Raw genomic sequence first — 18,295 nt, forward strand, 5'->3', positions numbered from 1 at the left:
TGTTTGCTGGCTCTGATCTCGGACTGTTATACCGACCGTGAGTTTTGTGTTTCCACCGTGTCTTGTATGGTTTTTTGTTTACGTTAGTTCTCTTATAAAAGAGACGAGTTTTGTTCATTACTTCCTCGTCTGGCCATTTAATGAGTTCACCTAACACTTTTCGGCTGCATCGCGCGCCTTTTCTGACAGTTTGACCATTTAATAAAGCTACATTAACAAAAAGTGCCGGCTGCTGTAGCACCACTCAACAAAAGCGTAAAATCTACTGTGTCTACACCAAAAGCAAAGCATGTGTAGCGCCTAACATCCTGCATGCACATCATGGGAGGTTTGCGCTTGTGTCTATACAAGGCATGTTTATTCGTGCATAGGAAGCATTTGATGAACTAAAACACAGAGGAGCCTACAGAAGCTCTTTGGAAGAGAGAGAATTACTGGCTTCACTTAATTAAATGTGTTATGTACGATAAATGTACACGACCACATACAGTCCCAAAGTAGTGAAATTAATTCCAACAGGGAGTGTGGCACCGACGGTAACATCATGGATCTGTAGAATTTGCCTGTTAGCCAGCAACACATCACACATCACATGCAGCAGACACACTGGCCTCAAGCAGCCAAAACAAACAGGTACTGTGCTCTGGGGAATTCAGCATTTATGAGCTGATCATTCACCGCCACAGAGGCTTCACTGGCCGGATGTTTTGTAGGTTAGACCCAGTCAGGTAAAACAGCCAGTCCCTGTACAGGAACATTCCCAGACATGCAGTAACCTCAGGCTCTGTATATTTCTCCACATCCTCCGGTCACATTGCAGGTAGCAGGAGAGAAAATAGTGAGAGTTTTGCAAGAGATGTATAAACGACTTGCTACTGCATAGAAGTACTCGAACATACACTACAGTACATAAACCTACTTTTTTGAGCTGTTCGGTCACAGCTAAGATGATAATTCACCATTGTAACATTATAGATAAGTCAGAAAAAACAAGGAAAAGCATGCCATGGACTCTTTAAGGTAAAAAGCTGTCTTCAGACCATCTGTCACATTGGATCAAATAATACAACCTCCTGGTTTATTTCAGTGAGTCTACACTGGGTTGCTGATGCTTATACCCTTGGTGAAATTTGTAAGATTGTTCAAAATGTTGAATGGAGTCTTGCATTCTGGAATGCAAGGCATTTATCATTCACCCACACCACAATAAAACATTAGTTGATTATTATGTGAGTGGTGTAATTACCTCACAAAAGCTTATGAAGCCCAAGTGGAAAGAGCTTATGTTTTGGGGAACATGAAAATGGTCATTGAATGTCCTTCCAATCTGCTCATTAGATGTTTTTACATGTAGAACTGATCCTGGCACTACAGGAAAGGTCAGGGTGACTCCCCCCATAAAAGGAATACTCAAGGTAACTTGACAATCCCCAGCAAATCCACTGGCAGTCTGGAAATGATTTGCAGCAGTATCTTGCTGGTAGACAGTGTTGTATCAAAGGACAAATGAAATGACTGAATCACACTGTCATCCTTAGGCATTGCTACTATTTGAAGCAAACATACAGTACTGTTGTTGTGCCTGCCAGGGACAGAAAACACATCACACCATGTGCAAAAGAGAATTTTCCCACCACACATCTAACAGAAACTCTTAGAGGTTTATAGCTTGATTGAGGCTTTGGCAGCTTTGACTTTGCTAGGAACACAATCTTGTGATAATGTTCTATTGCTGTGATGCTCCTAACCTCTAGTATTCTAGTTTTGATCTTTACTGATTGAGGGAAAGCTGACTAAACATTTTATTGTCTCTTTCTTGCAGTTTCATACAGTTAAGACATACCCCTGCTCAGGAGCTTCCTGCTACAACAACAGCCTTCTGTGGTTGCCAGGGGTCAAGTGTCTTGCTTTTGTCTACCTTTCTGCCTGGGTCTCTCTACCGTAGCTCTCTCTCTCTCCATGTAAGGCTGTGAGAATATGGAGACACATCAGCTTTAGTGGACTCCATATACAGTACACACAGGGAACACTGGGAAAAGGGGGAAAGAGAGACTGCGGGTGAGGGGGAAAAGAAGCAGAAATACAGGATGGAAGAAAAGGGGAACTAAAAAGCCTGTTAGTTAAGTAATTCAATCTCCAAGTCTGGCTGAATCCATCTATCAGTCTATGAAATACAGATGTCAACACCTAGCTAACAGTGGGCTGTCAGAGGAGCTAGTGAGTGCTGTGGATAATGGGAAACCAACAGCTTTATTCACTGTTTAGGTGTGATGTGAGTTAAAAAGACTTCTGATGGTGGCTTTACACAGTGCAATGTGGTCTGGGTGTTTCTACTGTATGTTTTTCTTCTGTCAGCTGCTTTTTAGTTTTGCACAAATCAATGATTATTACATATTCCTAACAAAAATTAACATCTCTGCAGAATGAAAATATCTACAGTAGAGCATGGATCAGGCTGCATTTCTCTGACATAACCTGACCTGTGCCTGATACAGTTGTGTTTGTATAGTGTTTATCAATAAACGAAGCAGACATTTGATGTACAGTACGTGTCTGAACCCAGCCCGAACCCTCGTGTAATTGATGGGTCCCATCGGATATCCACGCTTTAATCTACAGTAACTGATTTCTCAATTCTATCTTTTAGTTGGTTTCACACTTTGAATGAAAATATGCTAGCAAAAATAGTCAAGTAGATTAGATTCAACTTTATTGTCATTACCCAAGTACAAGGCAACAAAATGCAGTTTAGCATTTAACCAGAAGTGCAATAACAGCAGTGCAGAGTGCGCAGTATCTACAGTATGAACAGTCAGAACTAATTTACCGATAGATATGTACAACTGATATTTATAGTAAGATATGTAGGGTAATGTACAATATACAATAGACTTTATGGATTTAAATTACAAGCAATGCATAAAGTGCATTAAGCTTATAAAGCACTAGTGCAGTGGAATGAAATAGTGCAGAATAAGAAGATAAGTTACATAAGTGAACAGTTCGATAAATGTAAATAGTGCAAAGATAAGCATACAATATCTGCATATGAACAGTGTGCAAATGAATACAGAGCAGTATCCTGTGAGTAGAGTATGTGCAAATTAACAGATCACTTCAGTGTTACAGGTAACAGAAGTGTATTGCATTAGTCCTGGGAGGAGAGATAAAAAGGGTTAAGGTGTGTGTAGTGGTATAGAGGAAGACAGTGGGGGTCAACGGGGGACAGAGTTCAGTAAGGAGACAGCTGTGGGGAAGAAGCAGTTCCTGAGTCTACTGGTTTTGGTCCAGAGGCTCCTGAAGCACCTCCCAGAGGGTAGGAGGTCAAACAATTTGTGAGCAAGGTGAGAGGAGTCCTTAAGAATGCTGCAAGCACATCGGAGACAGTGTTCCCTGAGGACACCCTCAGTAGCTGGAAGTGGAGTCCTTGTGATGCGTTGGGCAGTTTTCACCACCCGCTGCAGCGCCTTGCGGTCGGAGACAGAGCAGTTTCCATACCAGACTGTGATACAGCTGGTCAGGATGCTCTCGATGGCACAGCAGTAGAAGTTCACCAAGATGGCTGAAGACAGGTGGTTTTTCTTGAGAGTCCTCAAGGAAAAGAGGTGCTGGTGAGCCTTCTTAACACAGGCTGCGGGTGTTGGTGGTCCAGGACAGATCCTCTGAGATGTGGGTCCCCAGGAATTTGAAGCGGGAGACACGTTCAACAACCATCCTGTTAATATGGATGGGGTCATGTGTGCCTCATTTCTCCCTCCTGTAGTCCACAATGACCCCCTTTGTCTTGTTGGTGTTAAAGAGCAGGTTATTGGCAGCGCACCATGCAGCCAGGTACTGTACCTTCTCCCTGTCGCTGATGAGGCCAATCACCATGGTGTCATCTGCAAACTTGATGGTGGTGTTGGAGCCATGCACAGGCCTGCAGTCGTGGGTGAAAAGGGAGTAGAGGAATGGCCTCAGCACACAGCCCTGTGGTCTGCCAGTGTTGAGGATAATGGTGGAGGAGCAGGTGCTGTCTGACCTAACATGCTGAGGCCTGTTGGTCAGAAAGTCCAGAATCCAGTTGCAGAGGGAGGTGCTGATGCCCAGGTCGCCAAGTTTGGTGTTTAATTTGGAGGGGATGACTGTGTTAACTGCTGAGCAGAAGTCCACAAACAGCATACTTGTGTAGGTGTTGTTATTGTCCAAATACAGAGTACAGAGTGCAGTGCTATGGAGACTGCATCCTCCGTGCCCCTATTCCTGTGGTAGGCAAATTGGTAGGGGTCCAGTGTGGGTGGGAGACAGGTCATCAGGTGTGTCAGGACCAGGCACTCGAAGCACTTCATGACAATGGGTGTGGGTGCTACAGGGCAGTAGTCATTCAAGCATGTTGGGGTGGAGTAACACGTTTGTAAAGTGTTGCTCAACTCTATCTCCAAGTCTGTCTACTGAACTAACATTCAAATGAAACAGGGATGTATGTGTAGTGACGTGTTGCTGTATAGTGCATTCACCTACAGCATTCCTTTCATCCTAGGATTCATTGTGCTGACTAATGCTGAGCCCTTGAAAACTACCAAGCAGATGTGAAGGCATCATAACTGAACAGGTCAGAGGAGGTGGCATACTTTGTGAATTTAAACTATTAATACACATTTCTTCACAATGTGGTCTGACCCTAAACCCACAACTATTGTGACAAGCAATCCATTTCCTAACAAGATAGCAGCACAGTCATTTTCATTCCAGCTGGCTTGCTAACATGATACTGGCCTCATTTATTTCCTAATAAATCCAGCTGAAATACAGAACAGAGCGGTCACCAAAACCTCATTTCCTACTTTCTTTTATTCCTTCCTCGTTTCCTGGAAGTTGGTGTTGATGTGTGTGTGGGACAAAGTGAGGGAGGAGAGAAAAGAGAGGCCCTCACATGCAGTCAACTGCCTCAACAGTACAAACCCTTGTGAATTTGTGTGCAGTGGCCAACAGAGGCATTTCTGTCTGACAGCCAGCACAGGAAGGAATGCTAGCAGAGTAACTGGCTGGCCCGTCTACTTGATTTACAGATAGTTTACATTCCACAGCTCATAGGAAATGTGAGGACTCTACAAAACTGCTAGAGAAAAACAAATTTGTTCAAGGCTGTTCAATAAACATGGATAATTTCATAAAAATGGGAGTCAGTTTTTCATTTCAGAAATTCAACAGATAAGATAAAAATACTTTTTTGAGTTAGCTCCACGAGGACTGGTGTTGGACAGTTATGCATTACTTAAGCCCCTTTCAGGCATGTACTCCTTTCCATTAATATGATAGCATCTGCACATATGGGCTTCATGTCATGTAGCATGTGTCAGGTCATTATTTGGTGCAATATCTGATTTTATAAGCTGTGATATCAATATCAGTCTCCTTGTCTGTGCAGTATTACTCTTTCTCTTTCTTCACTTGCCATATGGAGAGCAACATCCCTATTGGGCTATTAAATGGTGTAATATTGAAGTACTTAGGCTGCATATCAATCTCCTCCTCAATGCAATATCAATGTCTTTCTCTCCTCACCTGTTGTATGGGGTATGGAGACTAAATATTTCAAATATCTTATTCTCTTAAGAGTAATACGGCTTTTTCTCTCACTTCATTTTGCCTCATATGGGGTGAACAACACTTTTTTTTTTAAATTGGGACTTTTTACTTCCCATCTTAGAATAGTTGCCTTTCTTGTGTAATTGCTGCGTCATTTACCAAAGGTGATTTTTTTTGTTTTGTTTTAGAACATACATTCACCTCATTTTTTGCTCTTTAGGTCACGTCTAAGATGATAATTTGCCGTTGTAACATTGTAGATAAGTCAGAAAACAAGGAAAAGCATACCATGGGCTCTTTAAGGCATACAGAGACTACTGTATATAATGCAGTAACATTAAATACACGTTCTTACCTTCAGTTATTCATATAATGCTATCTTTGGATTGGAGGCTGTCTTTAGTAACCACTCATCCATAGTTTATGTCTTACCATCATGAAACAGAACAGGAGAGGCAAAGAGTGCTATGGAGTGGTTTGATGTGAATTTGTTTTGAGTCTCACTAGACCCTCTCTAAAGTCACAGGTTGAGGTCTTATCCTTATAACACACACATACAAACATACAGGCACAATTGAAGCACCTTGGTATACTGCTACAGATTGTTACACAAATGTGACTTGGCTTTAAAAATCAAAATAAAAGCAATAGCTCTATGACAAACAAAGTCACAGTTTGTCAACACAGCATGCATCAGGTCTGAGTAGCTGAGCAGAAACCCATTATAGTCATAAACATAAGAGAAGCCATCCCTGCTACAAAACATAACAGGAAAATGGCACACACATTAACACTAAATGTCTTACCTGGTGAGGAGGTGTGATGTAGTCGGGCAGTAGTTGGACATGAAAAGAAAAGACAGAGAATCTGTTATCTGCCATGTTTATGTTATACAGTTGGACAGGAAAAAACAATGTACTATACAGTATTAGCTGTCCTGTTCAGCAGAGGTAGTGTTGGTTTGACATGTCACCTAGGAGCCTTTGCAACTTCTACAGCTGCATCATTGAGAGCATCTTGACCAGCTGCATCACTGTCTGGTATGGCAGCACTACTGCTATGGATCGCAAGCGCCTGCAGAGAGTGGTAAAGACTGCAGAGAAGATCACCAGGACTCCACGTCCCTCTCTGCAGAGCATTTACCACCACAGGGTGCATAGGAAGGCTGCCTCCATCCTCAAAGATTCCACCCACCCCCAGCACGGACTGTTTGCCTCCCTACCCTCCAGTCGGAGGCTCAGAAGTGTGAAATGCAGGACCACTAGACTGAAAAACTCTTTCTTTCCCTCTGCCATCAGACTCCTAAACAGCTGGAGGAGTTTAACACCAGGAAATACGTGATGTGCTGTACTGTTTACATTCTCAGTATGCACATGCATAATTGCACACTCACTGCTGAGTATTTGCATCCCATGGCTCCCATGTAGCATATATTCTCTCTGCATTATATTGTGTTCTTGTTGTATTTTTATTTGCTTCCTTCACTTGCTGCTTTAAACCTTATTTGTCCCAATAAGCATACAAACATGTTTGGAGCATACATGTGCATTTGCATAACACAACAAACACACTAACAACATTCACGCAGTTACTTCATTCATACTAGAGTTAAACAGATTTGGAGCCAAAGGAACATAAGAGTTCTTGCAATGGTCAAATCAAAATTTTGGAGTGTGGAAGCGTGAACCATATGGGCGTAGCCCCAATTCTGGATGAAGCACATGCCAATTCCCCCCCCCCACCCCTGTAGCATTGTGTTCATGTCCTTTCTGGGGGTGTATGATGCTCAAAGTGGGCATTTTTCATTCAGTAGCAGTCATCTTTAAAGAAATAGTTTGACATCTGGGGAAATATGGTTATTTGCTTTCTTGTGTCAGGTGAGAAGACTGACAGCCCTACCACTATCAAACCCTCTAAAATGGTCTTTTCTTTTGTATAAATCAAACAAGATCTTTTGATCAGTGAGCTGTAGAAGTGCTGATAGGTAGGGGGAATTTTACCTTTAGACAAAGTCATGTTTCACATCGTTTCCAGTTCTACCTAAACTGTCAGCTCTAGAAAAACATTTACCAAATTGTTGAACTATTCCCTTAACCATACTTTTGGCTATGATTCCACAGCTTTTGCTGGTTTGGCTCAGATAAAATTTGGTAGAGTAAAATGTTCTGCTAATGCTTCTGTTATGACATCGGCACTAATTTTGCATATTAGGCCCATTATGTTTGCTGAAGAAATGAGTGAAATGATGTTTTACTTCTGATCCCTAGATTTTCTGCAGCAGCAGTGGTACAGTAATTTCATTTTCCAGCCACAGACATCTGATTGAATCTCAGCTAATTGGCCAATTGCTACATGACAGTCTTCAGTGATTTCACTCTAAATCTGGGAGGTATGCATCAAGTCCTGGCTCAGTGTGTACTCAGGATGCTTGGCCATATACACACAAGGCCCAACTGACTCAAGATTTGTATATACTGTAAACAAGGAAGCAGGAGTACAAACACCACAACAAAGCAACAACTCCTACATGCATCAAGTCCTCCATAGTATTTTGGCAGTGTGTGATGCCAATACACACCAGCTGAGTAGATTAAGGCAGAGCAAGTACTCATGATCAGAGCACACACTTCCAAATGAAAGCACAGCCAGGTTTCTCTGGATTGGTCTATTATTCTGAGGCGTTTCAAACTGAGGCTTGTGTAATTTCTGCTGCTGCTGCATACACTAGAAACACACTGCTCTTATCATTTGTTCTTCTTTTCCAAAACTTCTCCTGGCACATACAATTCCTTTTCTCCCTGTCTGTTCTCCCAAACCTACTAATCTCCAGTGTTTTTTCTCATTAACCCTCTCCTCTCAGCAACACTTTTCAAAGTGAACCTACTTCAGCCCTCTCCTCTCTGTACTACTCCTCTCCAAAAACACACTTCCTATCCTCTCCTCTTCCAGATCAACTGCCTTTCTCACTTCTATACAAGTGACTCTTTTCTCCTCCTCTCATAAGAGAAGCGCTCTTCCTTTCATCCTGTACCCATCTCCTGTCCTCTTCCCTTTCTTTATCTCCTATCCTCTCCTAAAAATGGCAAATTTTATTCCTTATCTTATATTATCTTTTTTACTTTCTCTTCATCTTCCCCATTGACATATCTTCTCTCACAGAAAAGTCTTCATGGGGGTGTGGTGTTAATTTGTGCTCTAGACTTAAAACTCAACAAGTCCTCCAACTTTAATGACCATACAGTTTGTTTGCCCCAGACTTCAACATTTATTCAGCTCGTGCCACTGCAGTAGCAGGAGATAGGTCAGATAAACTGTTAGGAACCACTGTTGAAATATAAACGACAACTCCTTTTTGACGTAACTGCTATGATTAAAGGTTTGGTTAGGTTTAGGCACAAAATCAACTGGTTTAGGTTTGGGGAAAGATCAGGGTTTGGTAAAGCTAAGTACTTATTAAAGTTAGAGGACATCAGTTATCACAGTGCCCACAATAACAAACACATGCTTAAGGTGTTAAATGGACAAGGTTAAAAGAAACCATCAGTTTGGAACAAGAACCAAACACCTGTCTCCAACGTTAAAGTCCAGTGTTTTGTTAACCCATCTATCCACCTCAACATCCTGCTTGTGCCAGCTTTGTCGCTCCATAACATCACTGTCATACTTACTATTTCCACTAGTGGAACTACTGTCATTACAAATGGCAACAGCTTAAAAAAATGATGCTGTCTCACATGACTGCTAGATATCGCTTAACAATAAAACATAACTACGGGTTGTAATGAGCCACTTGGACAATCGACTTATGGAGTTGTGTGTTATGGGAGGACAGTGTTTTAAAAATGTATACTCTTGAACAGTCAAAACATACTGTAATGTATTTTAATGTAAACATATTTAACAAAGCAAAACCTCAATAAATGTAAATGGTTCGGCTACATTAGATCAGTTAGAGATGTGTAGTTTAACATTCATGGACATTCACACCTTAATATACACAGTGACATTGTTCATAACCTCATAGTATCTGGGGACAAAGACAGGTGTAATAAAAGTTATAAACTAAAGGGTACCACAACACTGGTGTCTACCAAGGGCCAGTGTGTTTTGGATCATATAGTATTAATATGAAGGTATGATTTCAGTATTTCTAGACACTAAAACACAACTGCCAGCCTGCTAATAACTACTCACCACAGCAACAACCACCCTCAACTTCAGGCATAAATAAATAAGTAGATAAATAAAAAAGATGAAAGACTATGTGGGGGCACGCTGCTTCAGGTGCTGGTGAAATAATTAATAACAGACCCTGGAGTTTGTCAAAACAAGCATAGTGGGTCTTTGATCATGACCGTCGCAAATACCCCATTAACATTAGAAATAATCAGAAAGAATCAATGTGCTGGGTGGCACAGAGGCGCGTTGGTTAGTGCCGTCACCTCACAGCAAGAAGGTTCCAGGTTTGAGCCCCAGCCGACCCAGGGCCTTTCGGGGCAGAGTTTGCATGTTCTCCCTGTGAAGAACATGTATGGGTGCACTCTGGGTAGTCCGGCTTCCTCCCACAGTCCAAAGACATGCGGCTTAGGTTGATTGGCAACTGAACTGCCCGTGTGGTGACCTGTCCAATGTCAGGTGGGATATGACTAAAGATTTGTGTGCACACGTGGAATAATTCGAAGCACAACTGACTAATTTCTCCTGTCCTATTTCAACTTCTTCTCTCTTCCTGCCAGTAGCTTCTATTCACACCCCTCTCCATCACTAGTGTGCCTTTGCCCACTTACAAAATTACCATCTTACATTAAATCATTAGTAGAGGTTGTTCATCTATACTGTGCTTTCTCTCTGCTTCTCTTCATTCCACTGTTTGGCTACCTACTCACTTATTTATCTTCTTATGTAAAGTCATCACTAAGTCCCTTTTCACAATATTTAGACACCCCCACAAGTCCAGCCTGAGAGGAATATGTAATACTAGCAATCAAACATAAAGGAGCACGGCGGAGGGGGATAAGGAGATGTGCAAAGGGACAGATTACAAAGGAGAGACAGGGGATTCACTGAGAAAGATGAGGAGCAAAAGATAGAGGAAGGCACTGACACTAAGCTGACAGAAAAGAACATTATCAGGCTGCTACACAGTCTACCACTGACCTGCTGAGCGCTTCCATTCCTACTTTAACTCTTATTTTATATATAACTATATATAACTTTCCTATTTTAACTCTTCCTCTGATTATTCCTTATTGTTACTCATCCACATATTTCCCTCGTTCAACATTACAGCATGGAAAGATGTTTCTCTATTTAATATACTGTATGTGTTTTGAAGCAGATTCTAGGGTAATGGTTCTCAACCTTTTTGACCCCCTTATATCTTACTACCTCAGATTTATCTTGTACCCTTAGAAGAGGACTGTTCTATGCAAATTCTGTGATTGTGATGTCATGTGCTGTTATGCTCATTTGAGGAACATCTAATATAGTTTTAGTTTTCTGTTTGACTAGAAAGAGATTCTCCTTACTCTTATTTTACAGCTATGATAAAATATTAGGGTGTTAGTTCAATGACAGTTCATACAATATAGTAGAGCTGCGATATTACTGTATCAATCAACTGATTTCTGTTGCCGAAATCAATGATTTTGTACAAGTCATAAAGCGATACATTTAAACTTCAGGTACGAATGTGGAATGGTACTGGGATTTGTGTTTTTTTTAGCCAGGCCACATCAAAAGTTATCAGCTCAAGTCACCATTATTTTTATTCATTAATGCACACTTTGACAATCTCATACAGTGCTCGACTATGAAGACCCCACAGTCTACACACAACTGTCCATGACAGTAACACACTAAGATCACAGATCAAATGCATGAACATATGGTTGCTGTGACAACATATACTGTGAGGCGTGTTCAATACAAAGACAAAGACTATGTGACTGAAGTTCTGAAATGCGTTCAGGCAGCAGATCCAAAGCAGAGGTTTATTCCAATTAACACAGCTGTGGTTGTGCTCATTTACATCACTAAATAAATAAATTGCGGTGCTCCAGTATTTTCCATGCCTGACAGTGACTTGCGACAGATTTAGAAAATACCCCCCTTAAAATCTAACTGCGATCACAATTAATCCTTCCTCTTTTTCAGTCAAAAATAATGTTAAAGGAATTCTTAAATCTACTGTCAAAAGAATATTCCACTGATTCGAACTGCACGCTATTAGCAATCGCTTAGAGAGTAAAAAAAATTATTTGACACATTCCTCTTCCTTGTCAAAATTTAGCAGCTCCATTACCTGCGGTTCAATCGCCAACAGTTTGGTTGGTTGCACAGATAGAGGCATCATCATATAACCATAAAATATAAACGGATGCAACCATTTGGGGTTCTAATTTTTTTTTTCAAATCAAAGAAGAAACATGCATCTATGATGAATCAGAAAACAAACAAAAAAAAAAATTTATCAACCACATTTCTCCCAGAGGAGAGTGATATTTCAACTGAATCTACAGAATCAGAATCTGAATCTGTATTTTTCATAATTCTTGAAAAGACACAGGCATTCCCCTATAAATGAGACTCCCCCACCCCCCAACCAACACACACAGACACACACACACAGTTTATTCAGTTACTGGCTTTGTATAACAAACAGTATAAATCCTTCTGGCAGAGCTGCAGTCATGTTAATCTATACTGGATGCAGTGGAGTGTGTGTGGAGTCATTCCTGCACTGTGGATCTTTCTGCTCATCCTCAAATGTTTGTTTGTGTATGTCTGTTAGCATACTGAATACAAACAATAGGCCGGCATTACTGCATTCAGATTTTCTGCCAAGCGTGGGTGATGTGAATATCATCCGTTCGGAACCACAGACAGGTTTCACGTCACTTTCGTCTTTTCACAAGTAGATGTTACAACAGCTTTTAATATACTTCTTCTCACCATACATTATTGTATATGCAAGTTGACGTACCCAGATGTAAAAGAAATAATGAGCATTGAAACAACTGCAACAATAATGAAAAGCTCCAAATAATGTTGCAAATAGTTTAGGATGCTTAACTGTTAGTTTTTCAAAAAGCAAATCCAACTTCACATTAACAAAGTCAGCACACAGTGTTTCTCAAAATTACTGGAAAATCATAACATTTCCACATACTATGTCTCAATGACATTGGAGGCTCTGCCAGCTCTGGTTCTCATTTTATAGTTGATAGTCCGCTAACAGAAAACTACTGTCCCATTGCCATTTATTTCCTGGTGGAACTTGCACTTAAAAATGTGTTTTCCACACATGCTGATTAGTACCTAGAATTTTTCAGTTTGGGATGAAAGAACACAACTCCACAGACAGATGGTAAAGGGTTAACTTGATGACAGTTTGATAAATAGAGTTGGCAAGAGGCTCTGGCATTAGATAGAGTCAGATAGGGTAGGTGAGGGGCACAGTCGAAAGAACTGGCAAAAGTCCAAACAAATCAGGCAAAGGGCAGAGGAGGGGCAAATCCAACCAAATGGCTTTTCATGAAGGGCTTGACCAGGGACACATGAAAGGTGGGGTGAATCCTTAAATTCCAAAGGAAGCAAAGGTGCAAAGCTGCTGCAATGATGACATTTGAGATGGGACAAAGGAAGGGTCCAGTTTCCTGGATTCTATATTCCAAGGAAGTTCCAAGTCAAAGGTCACACCTTTTTGCCAGGAAAGTATCATGGAACAGGGGTTTGGCGCCTGTTCGCTGCTCTCAGGTGCCAAGCTAAGGAGTACGGGAGTGCAGACGAGACCCTGATCCATGTCTGACAGCAGCTGCAGATGAATGCTTGGACTGAATGCATACTTACTTGGTTCTGCTAAGGGAAGAGCAGCATCTAGTACCCATAACCACACTAGAACAAAACCAGACTGGTGGCTGAGCTGGGAAGGGTGCTGCATGCAAAATTTCTTCCCAAAAACAGAGTTGAATTGAAATCCGAGACTAGGTCTCTCTGGAGGCCGTGGAGGTGGAACACATGATCCAGTAACAATTCAGCAGTCTCTTTAGCAAAAGGTCATTTAGACAGAGGCCCAAAATAGGCCAGCCTGGTGAATCTGTCTGTAAAGTTATTATAACGTTGTAATGGAGGAAGGCCCATGACAAAGTCCAAGGAGATGTGAAACTACAGTGATGCAGGGTGGGAGCGTCTGTAAAAGCTAAAAGCTTAGATAAATCACATCCAGGGGAGTAAAAGCAAAGTCCCATAATCTAAGCAGAAAATTGAAGGCTGGGCCAACTGGGGCCTTTCTGTGTGGAGTTTGTATGTTCTCCCTGTGCCTGCATGGGTTCTCTTCGGTTACTCCGGCTTCCTCCCACAGTCCAAAGACATGATGCTTAGGTTGGTTGGCGACTCTAAATTGCCCATAAGAATGAGTGTGAGTTGTGGTTGTTTGTCTATGTGTTAGCCCTGTGACAGACTGGCAACCTGTCCAGGGTGTACCCCGCCTCTCGCCACATATCAGCTGGGATTGGCTCCATCTCCCCGTGGCCCTATTCAGGATAAGCGGGATAGATAATGGATAGATGTCAGCAAAACTGGTATTACTGAAAATAGCAAGGTCAGTTTATTCTATCAGTAGGTGTATGACATCTGTGGAGTCAGCAGATACAAAATGTGTGATTCAAGGCTTCTACAAGATAAATAATTATTCTCTAAGTCTTAAATGTTAGTACAAACCAGCACAAAAAAGTATATTTGTTACATCGGCATATGGAGCAAGGGGGCTTTGTGCTTCAATTCATGGATGTAAATGGATACACCACTTGCTAACATCTTTTTTTCACCTGGTTGGAGAGCTGAGCTATGTATCTGTTTCCCCTACTGACTGCAACTGGCACGGATGCTTAGAGTACAGTTGTACTGTGACCAGCTTGTTAAAAGTTAGCTCAAGGGCATGCAGTATTTTAGTGTGACAAAAAGGAATGCTCCAATTTCCTTTCATAAAGATGATATTTCTGACATTTTATCTTTATTAAGCAGGAAAGCAGGAGGAAAGGGAGTGATAATATGACAAAGGTCCCAAAGTAGTGTAGTTTTGTCATAACAAAAAAATTCTAATTCAAGTAATCATAGAAAAATTATGTTCTGATCTTAGATGTTTATTAAGTAGATGTTTATACATTTCAGAGACATACCTTTAAGCCTGCATGCTTAGGTTAAATGCGAAAAAGGGGGCTATGTCATTTGGCTGAATAGACCCTTGAAGTGCCATCATTTACCTTACAGTTTTAGGATCTTCCATGAAAATGTGTAGTCTTTTTTATGGCAGAGATGAGGTATATGTTTGGTGATGCCAACCACTGAAAAAATGTCACAAGTATAGATCACATTGGTTGTCTGAATTTATATATGTATGAACTGAAGTGAGTATTATTTTTAAAAGATATCTGCAGTGCCAGCCCAGTTTCACCTGAAAATGTAGAATAGGTATGTTGGTCAACTGCGGCAAATGTAGAAGAGCCACACTAAGGGCTGTAAAATTGTGACATAGCTTCATTTTTGTTATAACAGCCCAGTGTCCTTCTTCTCTGAAGCAACAATTTCAAACATTCAAAACCCTGAATGTTCTTATTTATAGTTTCTAAACCTAAGAGCCCATGACATGCTTATCTACAATATTACAACTGTAAATTATCATCTTAGATGTGTCCTATAGCTCTAAAAAGAGGGGTATGTATGTGGAAGCATTTTTATGCAGAAACAACTTGGTTTATATGCATCTCGCAAACTCTCGCTTGTGAGACCTTTTTTGCAACAAAATAAAGTATTACGTGATAGTTTAAGGATATCTTTGAATGGGCATTATCTCCAGGCCATTGTGCATTCATGTGAGCTTGCCTGACGTCCACCAGTGCCCCTACCATATTGGCAAAATGTTATATTGCCTTGTTTGTTATGTATGTTTTCAATAAAGCTTATTTAAATAAATAAATACAAGACATCCACGGTCCCATTGTAAAAGCGGAATTCTTCAACTGTGCCTGGTTTTGTAGATATATTTTTCCTCCTGCTGCACTGTGACCAGATGATGTGGAGAAAAATACAGGGCCTGAGGTTACTGCATGTCTAAGTAGGTTCATGCACAGGGACTCTGTTTTTTCCTGACCGGGTCTAACCTACAAGCAGCCGGCCTGTGAAGCCCCCCATGGCAGTGAATGATCAGCTCATCAATACTGGATTCCCCTAGAGCACAGTACCAGTTTGTTTTGACTGCTTGAGGCCAGTGTGTCTCACATCTAATGTGATGCAGGTTAACAAGCGGATTAATGACCCATGATGTTAATGTCAGCACTATGCATTTTTATGTTCAGAAACGCGTCTTTAATTTGTCTCTTAGTGCAGCCAATATAGGAGCAACCACAAGAAGAGCATAGGGAATATATGACAAACATAGTTATGATTAATGAAGGATTTTATGTCATATGAATTGGCCTTGTGATAAGGAATGATTGCCAGCCAAGAGGCCAATATTTCACTTCTTTATTTATTGTCTTAATTATATAATGATTATATATATTGATGATCAGAAATCTGTTATGACAACTTATGATAACAATACAGAAGAATAGTCATTCTGCTGTCATGTCACAAAAATAATAATCAAATTTTCTCAGAATAACAACCTACTGAGAACAGGCTACTATAAATACATTTTAAATGACATCTTTGCCCTTGTTCTCCGCAGCCTTCTGGAGATTAGAAACATGTTTTTCAGTGAACAACACAAAGCTGCAATGATTTATTTTTCAGATCCAGTGTTGAACCTGGAGGTCCTTGCACTTTGTCTCTGAGGTTGTCCTTGTTAAAAAAATAATTCATACAACGTGACAGAAATCATTTATTCCCAGTAGCAGGAAGCAGAGGAGCTAACTATCCATTGTAAATCATGCTGGGAGTATGTGACAACAATCTGTGCACAGGTGAGGTTGACAGGATTTAAGGAATTACCCCTTGGGTATTAATAAAATATCTATTTACTGTATATATCCATCTATCAATCTATCTACACAATCTGTAGACCTGAGATTACAAAAGGATTAGTCTTGCATGTGCAGTAGTGAATATGAGAGCATGGGCACCACTGTACTGGAGTATGGTGCTCTTGGTGTCTCCAGAGTCAAATTACCAGTTCTGTTTTCTAAATGATGACTTTACCATACCCTCTTTCTATCAAGAACCTACAATAAAACACAGTGTGTGTGTGTGTGTATATATATATATATAGCCCCTAATTTTGATTTATTGGCTTCTTTACATCCAGTTGGCTTCGCTGAAACACTACCTGCTTTGACATGTGTGTGTTAATGAATGGGAGTATGTGTTATTGGTGTTATTGGTAAAGTGTGTGTGTGCTCTGCAGGTACATGTATGACAATCAACCTGATGGAGGCACCTGAATATTTTAACAGTGCTGCTTGGGGTGCAGATGTGTTTTGTTTTTATACTGCAGTATTACGACCCACTTGTTAACTATTCAGTTTAAAGTAAATCATGACGGTAATAAATAATAAACACAAAGCACCTAAATGCAGCTTGGATTTTAGCAAGAAAGAGACAAAATTAATAAATGTATTTTGCAGCCACTGTACCTTTCACCTCCATTATCAGGGATTTAATAAAATCTGTATACGTTTAGCCATGACCAGCTGTTTTTATAAAAATGAAACTATGCATCTGTTGAGATGCATAGATGCGTAAAGATTTACATCAGTCTTAAGCTACTTTCACAGGTACTGCTGGATCTGCTGCCCTATATTTTGATTGGGGTGCACAAAGTCCAAAATGCTTTCCACCTACTCTTGTCTTTAGCATAGCTAATTAAATAAAATCTATGAATTAATACTTAGTAACCAAATAGTAACCAAAGATTTATATAGAAAATTAACAATATCATAAACATTTTTTATTGGCCCAGACTGCATATACCTCTTTGTTAAGTCATACTGTTCAGTAATGTTGAAGATTTGTGTAATGCATGTTCACATTATGAAAATGAGGGTCTTTTGTGGTGCATCCTGCAATGGTCTGTGCAGTTTCAAATAGAAACTCGCGGGGGATGTTGTATAAAGTGGCACCAGTGCCATTTTATACAGCATCACCCATGCTAATGTTGCTACACTTTAGAGATTCAAACAGTTTTTTTTTTACAATCTTAGCAGTAGCAAGTTAAATAGGTCGTGTATCTTTGTCTGGTCTGGATACGAAGGCAATATGATACTGTACACAGCAGGAAGTTCAGAAACACAAGCAGGCTAATTAGTTTCTCATCAGTCCAAGTAATGGTCAACTGTGACTGGCTGACCACACAAAGATCAATGCAACTGGGGTCAAAGTTCAACCAATTCGAACATCCGGCGCACCCACACACCACGTACACAACAATGGTGAGGCACATGCAAAAAGCTGTTTTTCATCACTAATGTGAATACACCATAATTGCTGCATCACTTTCCTCCATTCCTGTGGATGTCTGACCCCTGTTTTCCACTGGAACTGTCCACACCGCAAAATGACAGTGTTGTGGCAGCCGGAGCTGATCCCCACCACTCTACCCTATGCTGCTATTTCGACCAGACATGCTGCGGTGTGATTTAGAAGCACCCTGAACTGGCTCAGTGTGCCACCTTTCTAACAAAATCCTTCAAGTCTATTTTTGACAGACACTGCATTAAGCAGCACAAAG

General features: G+C 40.7%; 1 protein-coding gene across 9 annotated transcripts in view; it reads right to left on the reverse strand.

The window, feature by feature from the left end:
* plekha5 (pleckstrin homology domain containing, family A member 5) overlaps positions 1-18,295 on the reverse strand; it is a 259,165-nt gene that overhangs the window by 195,164 nt on the left and 45,706 nt on the right. The gene's annotated exons all lie outside the window — the stretch shown is intronic.

The sequence above is a fragment of the Monopterus albus genome, unplaced genomic scaffold (genome assembly GCF_001952655.1).
Source record: "Monopterus albus unplaced genomic scaffold, M_albus_1.0 scaffold92.1, whole genome shotgun sequence".
Lineage (NCBI taxonomy): Eukaryota > Metazoa > Chordata > Actinopteri > Synbranchiformes > Synbranchidae > Monopterus > Monopterus albus.